Here is a 20,735-nt window from a genome sequence, read left to right on the forward strand (position 1 = left end):
GATGCGGATCATCTCCTCCGTGGTGACAAATAAACTCCAGTCGCCATCAAGTTGCCAACTCCTGACATTCCAAAACCTTTGAGAGAAACTGAGCCAATTTGCGTTTCTCTTTCTTGTTCTTTTTATAGTTCAACTTCTAGTTCTGTTTTTCACCTTTTCACAGCGTAATGAAGGCCAGTTGATCAAGTGGAACAAGTCATTTTATTGATGATTGTGGAAAGCAGCGATTTCATAAGCACCGTTTCTTCTCATACTTTTTCCATTAAGTACGATTAAAAAGACAACTGAAAAGCATAATGTTAAAAAAAGTTGTTCCAGGCAAAGGCAATTAATTTCATTTACATGTTTGATGTAAACACACAAAAAAATCATCATCACTCAGACACATTGCTTCTTCTGGCACTGATCACATTGGCTTAATGTCAATAAAAAAGCTTTGCAAAATTCAATACATCATATTTTATTCAAAATCACATTTACATCTTACCACGAGGAGTCTTTTCCTTCATTTTTTTGTCTTTTTTTTAAGCTTCAAGGATCGCTGCTATTCTCGCCATCACAATCGTGTCTCTCAGCACTACGTTTAGTGAAGAATTTTTTGCACAAACACTGCAACTGAATGGCTTGTCTCCACTGTGTGTTCTTGTGTGCCTTGTTAAATGCGACTTTCGAGAGAAACTCTTGCCACAAACTGAGCAGGAAAAGGGTTTTTCTCCACTATGTATTCTTCTATGTTTTATTAAAGTTGATTTTTGAGAGAATCCTTTGCCACAAACTGAGCAGGCGAAGGTTTTTTCTCCACTGTGTGTTCTTGTGTGACTTGTTAACGTTGCGTTTTGAGAGAAGCTTTTGCCACAAACTGAGCAAGAAAAAGGCTTTTCTCCACTGTGTGTTCGACTATGTTTTATTAAAGTTGATTTTAGATAGAACCATTTTCCACAAACTGAGCAGGAAAAAGGTTTTTCTCCACTATGTGTTCTTGCGTGTTCTGTTAAATGTGACTTTTGAGAGAAGCTTTTACCACAAAGTGAGCAAGAAAAAGGTTTTTCTCCACTGTGTGTTCTTGTGTGGCTTGTTAAATGCGACTTTTGGGAGAAGCTTTTACCACAAACTGAGCAAGAAAGAGGTTCTGCAGTGTGTGTTCTTGTATGTTCTGTTAATCGGGACCTTAGAGAAAAGCTTTTACCACAAACTGAGCAAGAAAAAGGTTTTTCTCCAGTGTGTGTTCTTGTGTGTTCTGTTAGATTTCCCTTTTGAGAGAAGCATTTTCCACAAACTGAGCATGAAAAAGGTTTATCTCCACTGTGTGTTCTTGTGTGCGGTTTTAAAGACAGCTTTGAAGTTAATGAGTCAGTGAGACATGCCCTTTCACGTTTAGTTTGCTCATTATCATCATCATCGTCACGAGCACCTGATAATGTGTCCTCATTTTGTGCTTGTGATGGCCCCCAGTGGTCTTCATCACCTTCTGTTGTCACGTGATGACTTGAACTGCTGCTTGTAGGCTCCGCCCCTCTGTTGTCCTCACTCTCATCCTTGTTTTCATCTTCAGTCTTTATAGGGACAACGTTCACTGGTGACTTGTTGATCTCCTCCTCCTCCTCCTCCGTTTTGATGTGAGTCCAGTCTGGCTCCTCTTTCACAGAACAGAGATCATTTTCACTGACGTCTGCAGGACACAAAAAGACGAACACACATTTGGTTTGGTCAAGTCATTCTGATTCAGATCAACCCACTCGTGTACAAACCTGCTTTGAGTGGCACAACACGAGGCTGGTTGCTAACTTCGTCCAGCAGTTGAAGATGTTGCTCGTTCTCTTCTTTTATTCCACAAAGTTCCTCTTTGTACTTGGGTGTCGTTCTTTCACACATTTTCAAATGATAATTCCAAAAAGTCCGCACTTGGTCTTTGCTTGGCGATAACTCGTGTGCTTCTCTTTGTTCGACCAGACGAATGAAAGAGCGACGTTCTTCAAAGTCGCACTGAAAGGACTTCCTGTTCGTCACGAAAGCGGAAGAACAGGACACACCCCGCTGTGATATGATTGGCTGCTGGCTGAGTGGCGCACTGTCACCAACTCACCGACAGATGTCGCCATTTGCGATGCAAATCATTATCTTCTTCTAAACATTGGAAAAACGTACGATTTAAATCGTATGAAAATGAACAAACATTTTAGTTCCCAAATATGAACTTGAGAGATGTATTGAATTTTACTTTTGTTGCTGGTTTTGTTTTCACATCTGACACCATGTTGTTGGTTTGATAGTATTCCAAATGCATTTCCCTATTATTAACAGTTGACATGAAAAAGTGATACTTTATGTCAACATATTTGCACCTTTGCCTTTTTACAGGGTTTTTCAACAGGTTGCGATGTGGTTGCGAATTTTAAATTAAAATATGTATATATATAATATATTTTATTACTTAACTGTTATTGTGTTCGAAAATGATTTCGGTATTTAAGTACTTTAATATTTCATTATTCGTTTTAGTATTCATTAAACTACAATAATTCACTATTAATTATAAGATTTAGTGAACTGTTTTAGGAATAATTTAGTATTCAATGTTTAATTGTTACAAAATTTACTTTTTAAATTTTTGTTTCACCATTTTGTTCAATCTTAATCTTATGGAAAATTATTTAAGAAGCACCAACACAATGTTTTTAAAGATAAAGATAAAGATGTCCTTCAATAGTCCCACAATGGGGAAATTTGCAGTGTTACAGCAGCAAAGAAATAGATCACACAGAGGCGGCGGCGTAATGTAGCAGTTTATGTATAACATTAGCAGCAGACATTCAGAAAAAAGCAAACCTATGCAAATATACACAGTATATACGTAAATACACAAATCCCCATGTGTATATACACACTTACATTCCACAACATTTACAAGTGTAAGGAAACACTCCGAATGTCTGTCTATGGTACAGAGGGGAAATTAATAAAAATGCTGCAATGATAAAAAAATACTGCAATGATAGAAAATACTGCAATGATAAATGAAGGATTGTATTATGATTGCTGGCATTATTTTAAACACTTACAGGACAGAAGGTCAATTATTTAAATTAGCAGGTTCATATTTAGGGAATATGTTAAACATTGATGAAACAAAAAGCATTTATCAAATGGAACTATAAGCACGGGTCACAAGAATGACTGGGATGGTAGGCCTGATGTTTACTGATTTATTATATTATTCTCATATGCTAAATTTATAGTACTTAGTTTAAATGTGTGAACTTGAGTGAAATTCTCAGTAGTGAGAATAGATTTGCACACATAGCATTTCCATGAGCTGTCCTCACATTCACAGCACTTCATGGACAAATACGATGAAGCACATTCTCCACATTGGCTGTAGAAGATGCAAACAGACCAAATTGGGCACTGGAGGACTCACACAGACGCTATCAAAAGAAAAACACATTCCGAAAGACATAACAATTGGAGATCGGAGCACATGAACACGCATGCATACACACAGAGACATATACATACACCTGCACATACACGCACATACACTTGCACATACACGCGCACACACCGACAAGATTACAGAAGAATGCCAGCGGAGAGAGAGACGGAGAGACTGCCCGCCGGGGAAGGCCAGCCTTGGCGTGCCAGTCTTGGGGACCAGACGGGAATCAACTATCCAGACGATGACTAACCTGGGGAGGACCTTCCCTTGGACGTGGACCCGTACCGTGGGAGGGAGCGAGGACGACCGATTCAACCGATTCAACCGACATGATCCTTGAAATAAAAAACTCCTATAAAAACTGAAGCTGGGCTGAAAGATGGTGCGCATTTTTCGACTGTGCTCGCCCGAGTGCAGTTTCTCGTGAGATTAAGAAAAAGCCGCCCAGATATCTGTCTTTGTACTATTTCCTGAACTCCAGAAATTGAAGAAACTAAATATCGGACCTCTAATCAGTTGTTGAGTCTTTATTTGACCCTTTTCTTCTTGAGCACAAAAAACGAACACGCATTGGAGGAAGTTTGGCTTTTAAAGGTTGATTTACTAACTACTTCTCATTTCCACGGTGACTCAACTCCAACAATAACATGACAAATATTTGTCCTCTCATCAATATTTGCACAACAGAGTACTGAGTTTCGAGATCATCACTATAATAGTTCTCAAAATTATATTTCTTATCAAATTAGCTTAGTTAAGGGATATTTTATTGACAATCAAATCTCAATATACAAAGACAAAAAAAAAATAGTGGTGGGGGGGCGCGAATCTTTTTCTTCGTGGTAGGGGCGGACGTGAAATAATTGAGAACCACTGCGAGTATATGCAGACATTATATTCATGCAGCCCGAGTGAACCACAGCATTGTTGCACGTTCGGTAGGAGAAACGTAAACGTTCCACTGCTGGAGCAGCGGCGGCTTCTCGGGCCAAAGGCGGAATGACGTCGGACCTGATTCGCCAATGTGGCGTCAATTTAATTATTTTGTTACATTTTTTTATCAACCGAATTAAAATATTATATAAATAATATATTAAAATAGAACAGCCAGGGGTAAAAACAAACACAGAGGCAAATAAATATATTTGAAAAATACGTGCTTAAAGCATGACGTCATAAGCAAGCGCGCAGCTTCCGAAGGACCTCGACCACATCCACACCGAAATAAAAACACCCACCGCTAAATCTTTCTGATTTAGTGTGGAACTGGCTGTAATTTTCTCGCAGGATTTCCAGTGCTACTCTAAAGGACTACGACATAATTCATTAAGTCTTTGTGTCCCGATAACCTCATCTTCGCGCGTTGATGCTTTTCGGCGTAGTTAGCTTAGCTTGTTAGCTAGCTAGCTGCTAACAAAAAGAGGCACATGACTCATCGCCGAGCAGAGATCAAGGGCGGATTTTTTGGGATTGGCGTTTGAAAATGTGTGAAAGAACGACACCCAAGTACAAAGAGGAACTTTGTGAAATAAAAGAAGAGAACGAGCAACATCATCAACTGCTGGGCGAAGTTTGCAACAAGCCTCGTGTTGTGCTACACAAGGCAGGTTTGTACACGTCTTACTCTCATTTGCTTTGTAAAGAACGACATTGCATGCATCACAACATTAAGTTGTTTGGGGAAATGCGTTCAAGGTTATTGCCGTTTTATTTTTAAATATTGCTTGTCGGTTTGCCAAACATTTGTTTTTGTCAAATGTAATCAGTGCAGAAAATATATGCCAAAGAATAACCAATATTGGGGGGTGAACTCCATGTTTTCCCAGTATAAAATTTGAACTGATTATTTTACATTTTCAATTTTCTGGTTTTTATATCTTGTTCTAGCAATTCCTTACGGAAGGAATTCAGCCTAACTCTACATAATGTGCACACTGCGGCGAAAACATCAATGGCAGTTGATCAATTTTAGTGGATACAACACAAAATATTAAGTTCTTTTAAAAAATCAAGTACGTATTGGTCTTTTTTATTTATGAACTTTGTACTGGCTTGGTCGGGTGAGAGTCAATGAACCTCGAGTGGCCCTGCACAGTTTTGTGCACGTGCGTAGTTTCACCTCATCCAAACATTTAAAATACATTGAATGCATCCATCCAAGGTTGCACGGTTCTCATCAGTGAACAAGCACATGCTCTAAGGAATGTGTCTGCATCTTTGGCTTACTATAGGCTTAAAAAGGGAGAACGTCACAACCCCCTTTTCTACCAACAAGCCCAGGAACATTTAGTTCTATCTCTAAATGCAATAAGAAATACTTGTAAACATATTTCACTTGAAGGATTTATTTTCTATCAATGTCATTATGTTGCGATGGCCCCCAGTGGTCTGCATCAATATGTTAGGGTCCCACAACAGGTGTTCCATCAGACGCACACAATAGCCTGTGTGTACTAACTTCAGCTCGCTTCTAGAAACGTCTGTGACGATGTCAGAAATGAAATTGGGGATCAAACCTCCCTGGTTTACATTGTAGGATGTAATTTTGTGAAATGCCCTCATGGTCCGGTCCAATTCGGGGTCGCACGCGTTGCTCCGTGTGCAGCAGGCTCAAGTCAAGGTAGCACTGTAGAAAATAGGACAAAGTCGCCGCATGAGCTTTGACTTGACCAAACCAAATGTGTGTTTGTCTTTTTGTGACCTACAGACGTCTGTGAATATGATGTCCGTTCTGTGAAAGATGAGCCAGAATTGACTCACATCAAAAAGGAGGAGGAGGAGGAGGAGATCAACAAGTCACCAGTGAACGTTCTCCCTATAAAGACTGAAGATGCAAACAAGGATGAGAGTGAGGACAAAAGAGGGGCGGAGCCTCCAAGCAGCAGCTCAAGTCATCACGTGACAACAGAAGGTGACGAAGACCACGGGGGGGCCATCACAAGTACATAATGAGGACACATTATCACGCTCTCCTGATGATAATGATGATGGGCAAGCCAAACGTGAAAGGGCATGTCACACTGACAGTTGGGTATGTTCTCACTGTGGGAAATCATTAACTTCAAAATTCTCTTTAAAACGGCACATAAGAACACATAGTGGAGAAAAACATTTTTCCTGCTCAGTTTGTGGAAAATGCTTCTCTCAAAAGACGAGTTTAACAGAACACACAAGAACACACACTGGAGAAAAACCTTTTTCCTGCTCAGTTTGTGCCAAGAGTTTCTCTCAAAAGTCAAATTTACGAAGCCACACAAGAACACAGAGTGGAGAAACCCCTTTTTCCTGCTCAGTTTGTGGCAAGAGTTGCTCTCAAAAGTCGCATTTAACAAGCCACATAAGAACACACACTGGAGAAAAACCTTTTTCTTGCTCATTTTGTGGCAAGTGTTTCACTCAAAAGTCAAGTTTAACACAACACACAAGAACACACAGTGGAGAAAAGCCTTTTTCCTGCTCAGTTTGTGGCAAGAGTCTCTCTCATAAGGCGCGTTTAACAGAACACACACTGGAGAAAAACCCTTTTCCTGCTCAGTTTGCGGAAAAAGTTTCTCTCGAAAGTCTACTTTAGTAAAGCACTCCAGAACACACAGTGGTGAAAAACCTTTTGCTTGCTCGGTTTGTGGCAAAAGCTTTACTGTAAAGTCAACTTTAACATATCACACAAGAACGCACAGTCGAGAGCAGCCTTTTTCCTGCTCAGTTTGTGGCAAGAGTTTCTCTCTAAAGGCAAATTTAACAAGCCACACAATAACACATAGTGGTGAAAAACCTTTTCCTGCTCGATTTGCGGAAAAAGTTTCTCTCGAAAGTCACAATTAACAGCGCACACAAGAGCACACACTGGTGAAAAACCTTTTTCCTGCTCAGTTTGTGGAAAATGCTTCTCTGTAAAGTCAACATTAACAAGCCACACAAGAAAGCACGCTGTAGAAAAACCTTTTTCCTGCTCAGTTTGTGCCAAGAGTTTCTCTCAAAAGTCGCATTTACGAAGCCACACAAGAACACACAGTGGAGAAAAGCCATTCAGTTGCAGCGTTTGCGCTAAAGAATTCTTTTCTAAAAACGGTGCTGAGAGACACGATTGTGATGGCGAGAATAGCAGCGATCGTTGAAGCTTAAAAAAAGACGAAAAAAAACTCAAGGAACTGACTGTTTGTGGTAAGATGTAAATGTGATTTTGAATAAAATATGATCAATTGAATTTTGCAAAGCTCTTTTATTGACACTAAGCCAATGTGATCAGTGCCAGAAGAACCATTGTTTCTGAGTGATGATGAGTTTTTTGTGTTTACATCAAACATTTCAGTTGTCTTTTTGTCATGTTTAAATGCCCTGACGCCTTTTGGGAGAGCTTACTGAAATAACTTACTAAAGGTAACGGCCGAAATAAAAATATGGCTGAGAGGCCAGGAGGAACCAGACATGGCGTTCATTTTCACCGGCCGGTGGGGGAAAGAGTGGGACAAAGCAGAAGCGAGCAGGCAGCTCCGCGTGACTCCTTCCTCTCTCTTCCTCCCTGCTCTGCTCTGATTTTATTAGCTTGACTCAAGAATCACCAGGAGACAAGAAATTAAAATACAAAGAAAGTCTGTTTAGACTAAACTAATCACCAGAAGACTCCAACAGGCAGGAAATCCCAACTCACGGTGTAAAGGTTACTTTAACTAAACACATCTTCAGGATACAGTGTGTGTGTGTGTGTGTGTGTGTTAAAATAACAAGTAAGTGTCTATGTGTGTGTATTAAACATTAATGAGTGTATAAAAACATGATAAGAATACTCAAACTGATTACCTATCCTCAGCGCATCTTACATTTCCCCCCGTTTGTGGGTTTAAATCATGGCCTTACGGCTTTAAGACAGATCATCATAATGAAATCATACAACAGTGTGATTATCAGTGGAGGGGTGAAAACCCTCAGTAGGGACAAAATTCCCCTCCTCCCTTCCGGCATGGAACGAGATCCTCATAATTTGATGACCATCAGGGAATAAAACATATATATATATATATATATTAAAAAACATTTCAATATGCCTAGTGAAAAAAAAAAAAAACTGTCTCCACGCAGAGCTTGTCCCTGAGGTGACTTGGTGGAGGCCCTTGCCTCGTGGTAGGATGGGACAGCCGTCCTAGCTTCCCGGATCTTCGTGTGTGGTGTATGTGTGCACTTGTTGGGTCAGGGGCAAAAAGGGTCCATGTGTTTTTTAGGTTTCAGTGTCCAGTTCGAGTTCATCATTCTCAACATCAATTTGATTGGAATGGTACGTTTGGGCAACAAACATATGATTAACCATAGTCTTTGTCATAGGAACAATGCAACATGAACAAACTACACATAACAAAATGAAAACTATGATTATCCCGATAAATTGTGTCTTTCAGATTTTTCATAGTGGTCATAACATCAATAATTGTTTCATTTTACTAAAATTTTAAATGCAGTAATGTTCTCCAATCAAGGCTGAAATTTCTTTGTTATGTACGTCATTAATGTCCAAACAATATCTAATCTTTTTGTTCTGTGGCTCCAACATTTGTATCTGTGGCTGGTTGTGTGGTTCTGATGTGCGTGTGGTCCGAGATTGTGACTCGGGGAGGGATTCGCGTTGCTAGGCCTTTAGCTGGAAACCGGTGAAGCTTGCACTGCGACTGGTGGATCCAGTCACCACGCCCCGCGACCTTTGCAGCGTCGGGGTCACTGCCATCATCTGGCGAGGGCCATCTCAGCATTCACTTGTCCCAACGAAGTTGTTTCAACGCCTTGAAGAAGAGTTGGTCTCCCACACGGACGTGGTTTCTCTGTGGATCAGAACACACTGACCAGTAATTGTGTCTTTTGCATCTTTTTCGGTCAAACATGTTTTTCATGTGGACTGCGACCGATGTGCCAGTCGCTGGTGGTTCTGATGAGTCAAGATCTGGGAATCTATACTGGGTGGCCATATAGGTGTCACGATCCGTCTGCGGCGTCTCCAGCGAGTGGGCGTGGCCCGGCGGCTCCGCTCCGGGAAGCGGCCACGAGCGGGGCGCGCTTCCGATCACCACAGCTGCGCGTCATTAAGACACTAATGACTGAACTATTTAAGCAGCCGACGCGGACATACCCGCGTCGGATTATTGTTCCACATTGCTCATGCTATTGCTCATGCTCTCGTTCACAGATTGTTCTGCTCGCGATTTGCTCTCGTTCTGTTGTTTGCGTTTTCATGTTTTTGAATTTCCCCAGCTACTTTTCGGCTCGCTTTCAGTTTATCGTTATCAATTGGATTTGTCTTCACCCTTTCGTGGTAAGCATTGTTTTTCGGTTTCTTGCGTTGCAAGCGTTTTCTGTTGATTCCTTATCTTTTCCTGGAGTGACTCGGTCTCCCAGCGTTTTGTGTTTCGCCTTTCCGGCGGTTGTACTCATAGAACCCTTGCGGTTACTAAATTTATAGATACTGCTTCATAGTGATTATTGTGTATTGCTTGACGGCTTCCCAATAAACATCCTAACAATCAATTCCTCCTGAGTCTGCGATTAAGGATCCACCTTCCACCGCTTTCCAGCCTCGGCTGGGAAGCGGTCCTGACAATAGGATTTGTTTGCACCTTTGTTATCCCAATGTGTGCATTCAATTAGTGGTGTATTTTTCCTGGCGTGACATCAAATTGTCAAGTTGATTTGCTGCGTGTGTGTGTGCGTGGGTGTGTGTGTGGGTGCGTGGGGGTGGGTGTGTGTGTGTATGTGTTCATTTTCCCTTATAGTAATGCAGTGCCGACTTTGAGGTCATGCTTTGGGCTGCAGCCTTCGCTGCATTGTCAGCGAGGCAGTTTCCAATTGTAATTGGGTCATTTTATTAAGTAAGTTTTGCTTTTTTACATAACTATTTAGACGTGCTTTCATGCACAACTTTTCTTTTCCTGTTGTGGTTTTAAAGCCCTTGTCTGCCCAATGTCGACAGAACACATGAACATTTATCTTGACTGTCAGTTCACATTGTAACCATACAACCCATCAAAGATGGGAAACCCCAAATTTTGACTTGCTCACACCCGCCTAGGCTCTTCCTGCTCATTCTAACAATTTCTCTCTTACAAATGATCTGTTTTGTGACCTTAGTTCTTAAACGCTTCTACTCCTCACCAGTCCGGAATGTGCACCTCATTTCTTTCTTATCAGTCTGGAATATGCACCTGGTTTTTGTGTCTTACACGCCTGAATCAGTGCAAAACATCATGCTGCTTGTCTTGAACATACAGAATTTAGCATCCCTTGAAACAAAATTTCCATTTGCAATCCCCAAAACAAAAAAATGTTCCTCCAGTCGGGAGAAAAATGTCCTTAAAAAAAAAAGAAAAAGTGTCCATAAGGTCAAGTCGCGGTTTGGTGATAATTTGGAGCGGCTTCCACAGTCGTGTGGCGCCTTTTAGTGGTGCGGGAAAAAGTGACGCTGGGCTAAAACGCACCGCACCTTATAAGTGTAATGTGTCCCTGTGACAATTAGGTCGCCGTGCAATGTGAATGTGGTGGACAAGAATGTAATTTTTTAATTCCTGAAGCAGCAGTCAAGACTGCTTGAACACACTCTGACGTGGCTCTTACCACGGGATCAAATTATTGTGACTAATATGCAAATGGATTCACTTTCCTGTGTTTCTGCAGCAACACATGTCCATGAAGCCATTTTTTTGCAGTCACTGTTTGCTCAATGCGCATAGTAATTTGGTAGTGCGTTAAGATGCTTTGTCGATAGAATCTCCTTTTTGGTCTCATATTCACTTGAAAATTATGTTTACTACACACTAAACATGATCTACAAAAATTTTAAAAAGGTTTGTTGTCCTATCTGTAGTATGGATATCAATCCCTCCTGTTGAGACATGGGAATTCCCATGACTCAATTTTGCAGTTACATATCAAGTTGGTAGTGCCAACACATCGTAATCAATGAGTTCATGCTTGACAAGTTCAAAAGCTTTGTCAGCCTCAAGTGTTCAAACAATTTTTCTCTTCCGCAAATGTCATTGCCTGGTCATAAATGATGTCCAGCAATGCTTGTGTGATTTCTGAGTAATTTGCAATTCATGCTACAAAAAGAATTACACACTTCTATAAAAACATTTACTCGTCTGTTATTGGCTTTAAGGCTCTGGCAATGTTTTGCTTATCACTGACAATGCGCCCTTTTAAAGTTTTGACATTTGTGTAAATTCGCCCTTGCTTTTTGATTCTGTATTAAAGTCCAATTGTGTCAGTGTATCGCGGACTAATAAGTAAAACGCATGTTGATGTAGAACTCCTTCTACACACACTTTTTATGTTTGTTTTTTACGTCACGTGATCCTCCGTTGCTACCACAACTCGTCCTGAAAAAGTAATGTTTGTAACAAGACTTACTGCTTTCTCCCTTTTTGTCATGATCCGCGTCGGACATGACCGGGGTTTTGTTATTGTTTTCATGTTCATGCGGTTTTGTTATTGTTTTCTTCACCTCCCGGCCATGTGCACTTGTTATTGTTTTGATCTGCTGAGTAGGGGCGTTTCACCTCAGCACCTCGCCCTCACCAGCCACGCACCTGTTCCCCGTCAGCTCACACACCTGATGCCCATCCGCACTCCTAATGACTGGACTATATAAACACCTCATCCCAACAACTCAGTGTCGGAACATTGCCCCTGCTACGCCTGCCCTATGCAATTGCTGCCGCACTTTCCGGACTTCCACGACCACGGTTGTTCCTGTCAAGTTCATGCTCTTGTTCACGTCCTCGTTCCCGTCACGCCCCTCAGCGTTTTGCCCCCGGCTTATGTTCCTCGTCTTCCTTTTCTGTTAGTCACGTTTTGGTTGCGTCCTTGTTATTTTTCATCCTGCCACGTTTGTTTGTCCACGCCCCGTTGTTTGTCCTCGTTAGATTTATTTAATAAACTCCCTTAGTTTACCCTTCTCCTGCTTCCTCGCTCTTTGGGTCCACCCACCTCTTCGCCGAACGGCGAAACCTGACACTTTTTTTTCTTCCTTCTGCTCAACACGTTCATGCTTTTTGTGCATAATTTTCTTTTCCATTTTACAAGTTGGACAACTAAAATGACCGTATTTTCGCAGTCATAAGGCGCACTTTAAAGTCGCAATTTTTTTCCGAAACAAACAAAGCGCCTTGTCAGGCGATACGCTCATTAAATGGACAAAGTATCACTCACGACCATCAGCTCTTGTCATCAACGGGCTGTTGCGAGTGCATGTTAGCACATCCTGCTGGGCAAAGAGTGAGTTGTCCATGCTTACAATTGACCGTGACAAATACACTATATTCTTGATTTTTTTTTAAACCACAATGGCCGAAGGAGGGAAAAGTGTGGGTTTAATTTCAGATCCACTTGCAAGGACATTTTCAAGTCGGACCTTTCAAGAGAAGCTATATCGTCCAACACTCACTCAGTGGTGCGGGAGTGTGTTTCTGGATATTATTTGTCCAGCCGTGGTGTCATAAATGATGATATTTTGATGTGGATTCATTCAAGTAGGACGAAGTAGGAATTCCCTGAAGGCTCAGGTGTGAAATGCACTGAAGTAACTTAAAAAGTAAAAGTAAAAAAATTATGATTGTTTAAGAATGTGCAAGAAAGAACTCAATCTGATCGAAATTTTGTGCTTTGACAAATGTTGAAAATAATGATATTTTCCAGGAGGTATTTATTTCTTTGTTGTTTATTCTTTCAATTCTATACTTATTTCAATATTTGAGTATTATTTTTCTTTCAATATGTAGTATATTTTGTCTTTGAAGTGTGGGTTCTTGCTGCCTTCCGGAGAGGCAGCCGAGCAAGGCTGGATTGGTGATGGAAAAGAACTGGTTCGAAAAAGATTTTATTCTCGTCACATGCTGATGTCAAAAGAAGTCTCCCCAAAAACGTGTGCGTGTGTGCGCTCCGTGCACGTGCGAGCCCCCTCTCAGACATTCCCTTCTTATAGGGAATGCCTAAATTGGACATGAATATCTAATTTTCCCTTGTTGCATATGCATTCCCATCACGCTAGTCTTCGGGATTTCCCTCCAAAAGTCCCCCAGAGGGAGAGCAGATGCGTCTCCCCGTTGATACGACCAGTCTACTCGTGACCACCTTAAATTACTTCCATACCCTGGAAGGTCACTGACCTGGCGAGAGAATTGCCCCCACCATAAACAATGCTCAGGCCTATTTTCTCTCAGGGCAGTATCTGGTTACATCGGAACTTCAGAACCAAGACTGGTCACTTCTGTGAGCTCCAGTCCCTTCATAGTTTCATAAAGAGAGTTACTTCCCATATGTAGATTTGGCCATTTTAAAATACACAACTTTTTAAAAATGTATTTCAATGTAGATTTAAGCTTGCTTATACAATACTACAATATTTATTCAATTATTTTAATGTGAAATTATATAAATATTAATTTAAACCTTTTTATTTCACTCTTGAATATTTCTGAACAAATTTGTTCATTTGAATATGTATGCAATTTAAATTATTCCATCCATCCAGCCATTTTCTGCCGCTCATCTGGGGTCGGGTAGTTGAATTAATTTAATACGTAAGTATTTTTTATAATTCAATATTTATTTCAAGGACTCTTCTCAATTAGTTCAATATTTATAAAATGTTTCTATATTTATTAATTGCATTAAGTCTGTATGCCGTTGCCAATTTTACATTTTAATATTTCCCGATTTCATTATATAAGCAATCCAAAGTATAAAAAATATTATAGAGCATGAACAAAAATATTTGGTATATTTTACAAAATTATATTTTTTCCGAAGTGAGATTCTGCTTAGCAATTCACCCCAAACACTTGATAGAGCTCAACCTAGAAAGAGGTTTTAGCAAGTCAGATATTTATTCAGAAAGCGAAATATTAAATTTATGTGAGGGGATATTTGAAGAGTTTGAGTTTTGTTCAATGGACCATACATATACGAGCCACCCAAACACAACGAGAAAACCAGCGCTGACTCCAGTTGCCATCAGATTGCCAACTCCTGACATACCAAAACCTTGAAGAGAAACTGAGACTATTTGCGTTTCTCTTTCTGGTTCTTTTTTTAGTTCCAACTTCGAGATCTGTTTTTCACCTTTTCACACAACGTAATGAAGGCCAGTTGAGCAAGTGGAACACGTGATTTTATTGATGATTGTGGAAGGCAATGATTTCATAAGCACAGTTTCTTCTCACACCTTTTCCATTAAGTACGATTAAAAAGACAACTGAAAAGCATAATGTTAACAAATGTTGTTCTAGGCAAAGGAAATTAATTTCATTTATAATGTTTGATATGAAAACAAAAAAAACGATCATCATCACTCAGACACAATGGTTCTTCTGGCACTGATCACATTGGCTTTAAGTCAATAAAAGAGCTTTGAAAAATTAAATTTTTCATATTTTATTCAAAATCAAAATTTACATCTTACCACAAAGAGTCAGTTCCTTCAGTTTTTTTTGTCTTTTTTTAAGCTTCACGGATCGCATCAATTCTCGCCAGCACAATCGTGTCTCTCAGCTTCCGGTTTCGTGGCAAATTTTTTAGAACAAACGCTGCAACTGAATGGCTTGTCTCCATTGTGTGTTCTTGTGTGGCTTCGTAAACTTGACCTTACAGAGAAGCCTTTGCCACAAACTGAGCAAGAAAAAGGTTTTTCTCCAGTGTGTGTTCTTGTGTGACAAGTTAAATTTGACTTTACAGAGAAGCGTCTTCCACAAACTGAGCAGGAAAAAGGTTTTTCTCCACTGTGCGTTCTTGTGTGGATTGTTAAACTTGAATTTTTAGAGAAGCTTTTACCACAAACTGAGCAAGAAAAAGGGTTTTCTCCACTGTGTGTTCTTGTGTGACAAGTTAAATTTGACTTTTCAGAGAAGCGTCTACCACAAACTGAGCAGGAAAAAGGTTTTTCTCCACTGTGCGTTCTTGTGTGGATTGTTAAACTTGAATTTTGAGAGAAGCTTTTACCACAAACTGAGCAAGTAAAAGGTTTTTCTCCAGTGTGTGTTCTTGCATGTTCTGTTAAATTTGACTTTTGAGAGAAGCATTTTCCACAAACTGAGCAAGAAAAAGGGTTTTCTCCACTATGTATTCTTGTGTGACTTGTTAAAGTTGACTTAAAAGAGAAGATTTTGCCACAAACTGAGCAAGAAAAAGGTTTTTCTCCACTATGTGTTGCTGTGTGTTTTCTTAAATTAGACTTTCCAGAGAAGCTTTTGCCACAAACTGAGCAGGAAAAAGGTTTTTCCCCAGTGTGTGTTGTTGTGTGGATTGTTAAATGATAATTTTGGGAGAAACTCTTGCCACAAACTGAGCAAGAAAAAGGTTTTTCTCCAGTGTGTGTTCTTGTGTGACAAGTTAAATTTGACTTTACAGAGAAGCGTCTTCCACAAACTGAGCAGGTAAAAGGTTTTTCTCCACTGTGCGTTCTTGTGTGGATTGTTAAACTTGAATTTTTAGAGAAGCTTTGACCACAAACTGAGCAAGAAAAAGGGTTTTCTCCAGTGTGTGTTCTTGTGTGACAAGTTAAATTTGACTTTTCAGAGAAGCGTCTACCACAAACTGAGCAGGAAAAAGGTTTTTCTCCACTGTGCGTTCTTGTGTGGATTGTTAAACTTGAATTTTGAGAGAAGCTTTTACCACAAACTGAGCAAGTAAAAGGTTTTTCTCCAGTGTGTGTTCTTGCGTGTTCTGTTAAATTTGCCTTTTGAGAGAAGCATTTTCCACAAACTGAGCAAGAAAAAGGTTTTTCTCCACTATGTATTCTTGTGTGACTTGTTAAATTTGACTTAAAAGAGAAGCTTTTGCCACAAACTGAGCAAGAAAAAGGTTTTTCTCCACTATGTGTTGCTGTGTGTTTTCTTAAATTAGACTTTCCAGAGAAGCTTTTGCCACAAACTGAGCAGGAAAAAGGGTTTTCTCCAGTGTGTGTTGTTGTGTGGATTGTTAAATGGGAATTTTGTGAGAAACTCTTGCCACAAACCGAGCAAGAAAAAGGTTTTTCTCCAGTGTGTGTTCTTGTGTGACAAGTTAAATTTGACTTTACAGAGAAGCGTCTTCCACAAACTGAGCAGGAAAAAGGTTTTTCTCCACTGTGCATTCTTGTGTGGATTGTTAAACTTGAATTTTGAGAGAAGCTTTTACCACAAACTGAGCAAGAAAAAGGGTTTTCTCCAGTGTGTGTTCTTGTGTGACAAGTTAAATTTGACTTTTCAGAGAAGCGTCTACCACAAACTGAGCAGGAAAAAGGTTTTTCTCCACTGTGCTTTCTTGTGTGGATTTTTAAACTTGAATTTTGAGAGAAGCTTTTACCACAAACTGAGCAAGTAAAAGGTTTTTCTCCAGTGTGTGTTCTTGCGTGCTCTATTAAATTTGCCTTTTGAGAGAAGCATTTTCCACAAACTGAGCAGGAAAAAGGGTTTTCGCCACTATGTATTCTTGTGTGACTTGTTAAATTTGACTTAAAAGAGAAGCTTTTGCCACAAACTGAGCAAGAAAAAGGTTTTTCTCCACTGTGCGTTCTTGTGTGGATTGTTAAATAAAACTTTCGAGAGAAGCTTTTGCCACAAACTGAGCAGGAAAAAGGTTTTTCACCACTGTGTGTTTTTCTGTGCCCTTTTAAAGACAGCTTTGAAGTGAATGAGTCAGTGTGACATGCCCTTTCACCTTTGGCTTGCCCATCATCATCATCATCATCATTAGTATCATCATGGTCATGAGCGTCTGATAATGTGTCCTCATTATGTGCTTGTGATGGCCCCCAGTGGTCTTCATCACCTTCTGTTGTCACGTGATGACTTGATCTGCTGCTTGTAGGCTCCGCCCCTCTCTTGTCCTCACTCTCATCCTTGTTTTCATCGTCAGTCTTTATAGGGAGAACGTTCACTGGTGACTTGTTGATCTGCTCCCCCTCCTCCTCCTTTTTGATGTGAGTCAAGTCTGGCTCCTCTTTCACAGAACGGAGACCGTTTTCACTGACGTCTGGAGAAAGACAAATTTGGTTTGGTCAAGTCAAAGCTCATGCGGCGACTTTGTCTTATATTGTTTTTACCGTGCTACCTTGACTTGTGCCTGCCGCACACGGAGCAATGCGTGCGACCTCAACTTGGACTCGACCATGGGGGCATTTCACAAAATTACGTCCTACGATGTAAACCTCCTTTTAGCAGCACAACAGTGATAAACGAGCATTTAAAAAGGAAGCACGCTGCGGCTGATGCCCGATTTCATTCCTGACATAGTCACAGACGTTTCTGGAATATGTATTCTAATTCAACTAAGATACACCAAAATATTTTTTTAGAGTTCACTGAATTATTTTGGAACTGCAATGATGCTTAACAGCCATAGGGTGTCAGTAATGAGTAACAAAGAAACACAAGACCTCCCACTGATACATCATCATTGTCATTTGCATAAATTATCAAGAACTTTGAGTTGCGGGGAGATGCAAACCACCTGGGCCACAGGAACTTTATTACCAGGAACTAAATGTTCCTGGACTTGTTTGTAGAAAAGGGGGTTGTGACGGTCTCCCTTTTTAAGCCCATAGTAAGCCAAAGATGCAGATGCATTCCAATGTGCATTCTTGTGTGGATTGTAAAACTTGAATTTTGAGACAAGCTTTTACCACAAACTGAGCAAGAAAAAGGGTTTTCTTGCCCATTATCATCATCATTGTCATGAGCGTCTGATAATGTGTCCTCACTGTGTGCTTGTGATGGCCCCCAGTGGTCTTCATCACCTTTTGTTTTCACGTGATGACTTGAACTGCTGCTTGGAGTCTCCGCCCCTCTGTTGTCCTCACGCTCATCCTTGTTTTCATCTTCAGTCTTTATCGGGAGAACGTTCACTGATGACTTGTTGATCTCCTCCTCCTCCTCCTCCTTTTTGATGTGAGTCAAGTCTGGCTCCTCTTTCACAGAACGGAGATCGTTTTCACTGACGTCTGCAGGACACAAAAAGACAAACACACATTTAATTTGGTCAAGTCAAAGCTCAGGCGGCGACTTTGTCTTATATTGTTTCTACCGTGCTACCTTGACTTGTGCCTGCCGCACACGGAGCAATGCGTGCGACCCCGATTTGGACCGGACCATGGGGGCATTTCACAAAGTTACGTCCTACGATGTAAACCTCCCTTTAGCAGCACAACAACAGTGATAAACGAGCAATTAAAAAGGAAGCACGTTGCGGCTGATGCCGATTTAATTCCTGACATACTCACAGACGTTTCTGGAAGCGAGCTGAAGTAAGCACACACAGGCTATTGTGTGCGTCTGATGGAACACCTGTTGTGGGACCCCAACATATTGATGCAGACCACTGGGGGCCATCGCAACATAATGTCATTGATAGAATAGGAATCCTTCAAGTGAAATATGTTTATAAGTTTTTCATTTTGCATTTAGAGATAGTTTCATCGTGGGTACTTTTTGCTTCCATTCTAATCTGTATGCCTAAAAGAATTAAAGGGGCCCTGGTAGGGCTGGACGATATGACCTAAAATCAATATCGCGATTAATTGAGCAATTTTACCTCAATAACGATAAATGCACGATAAATTCCCCGTGGACTAAAATCAAAATAAATGCAGGAAATGCATACTGACTGTTTTTTTTATTGACCAACTGGTACACATTACTTTCAATGAAAAATAAATGTCCAAAAATCCTTTGTATAAACATTCGAAATAGCTTGCTTTGCATGACTTGAACAATGTCACAAAGAAAAAGGGTACCTCTTGCAAAATCTTTTTCTGCAATTAGCTTGCGCCAAGATGCTGTCATGGTGTAAATAATGCCAAACAAAAAAATGGTAAATAAAATGAAAGAAAATGTCAATGCAAGACAAATAAACAAGTGTGCATCATCGGGGAAAATGTGCCGTCTCGAGTACTCTGGTGCGCAGTCGCCACTTGTCATCTATGTAATGCACAGTTAGGCTCAATCAGGGATCCATGTTGCGACCCGACCACAAGTCGGATGTAGATGCAAAATGCTTGACATGTCTAAGCTTCCGGCCCGATGTTGTCCATATCGGGAAATATGGCTTCCATGGAGCGTTTAAATCCTGTGCGCGCCACTGGAACTAGAGGAGCTTTATCTTTAGCTATGTGCTAGGCTATTGCGTCCTCCTCTGAGACGTTCTCTCGTATGGTGTTGCCTCCGTTATGGGCTGTTGTCACTTGTCGAACCTTGCTTCTCACTTTGAACTTTCAGCACAGCATGGTTGTGTTGTGGGTGGTGAAAAAGCTTCTGGATGTGAATCGCCAGCTACGACAGCGACGTCTGTTTTCTTTCGGGATCAGGCGGGTGGAGTCACGTGACTAGAGGCGCTGTAGCGGTTTTAAAGGGGCATGAACATTGCCGCAGACAGAAAAGGCTTTTCTTTTTTTTAAACACCGAATTTACCGACATGGGCAAAATGATTTCGGTCATAGTAATAAATTTCGGTAACGGTAAATGTTCGGTTTATCGCCCAGCCCTAGGCCCTGGCATCATAGTCGCTATTTATTGCATGATTTATGTTTGTTTTTTTTCCCAAACTGACATTTAGCCTGCTAGTACGTTCCAACATTCCCCCTTTTTTTTTTTTATAAAATTTTTGTTTCTAAATAAATTTTAAAACAAAATTACGTGTGAAGAATCAAAATCCCTACACATAAATTAAGCAACAACACTTTCCCTCTGACTTTCCCCAAACAACTTAATGTTGTGATGCATATTTTTAACGATAGAAAGTCATTCTTTACAAAGCAAATGAGAGTAAAACGTGTACAAACCTGCTTTGTGTAGCACAACACGAGGCTGCTCGCAACCTTCGCCCAGAAGGAAAAGATGTTGCTCGTTCTCTTCTTTTATTCCACAAAGTTCCTCTTTGTTCTTGGGTGTTGTTCTTTCACACATTTTCAAATGATAATTCCAAAAAATCCGCCCTTGATCTCTGCTTGGCGATGAGTCATGTGCATCTTTTCGTTAGCGGCTAGCTAGCTAACAAGCTAAGCTAACTACGCCGAAAAGCATCAACGCGCGAAGATGAGGTTATCGGCACACAAAGACTTAATGAATTATATCGTGGTACTTTAGAGTAGCACTGGACATTCTGTGAGAAAATTACAGTCAGTTCCACACTAAATCAGAAGAATTTAGCAGTGGGTGTTTTTGTTCCGGTGTGGACGGGTCGGTGGATGTGGTCGAGGTCCTTCGGAAGCTGCGCGCTTGCTAATGACGTCATGCTTTAAGCACGTATTTTTCAAATATATTTCTTTGCCTCTGTGTTTGTTTTTACCCCT

This window comes from Idiotropiscis lumnitzeri, chromosome 2 (genome assembly GCF_059441095.1).
Source record: "Idiotropiscis lumnitzeri isolate Australia: NSW breed Sydney's pygmy pipehorse chromosome 2, RoL_Ilum_1.0, whole genome shotgun sequence".
Classification (NCBI taxonomy): Eukaryota; Metazoa; Chordata; class Actinopteri; order Syngnathiformes; family Syngnathidae; genus Idiotropiscis; species Idiotropiscis lumnitzeri.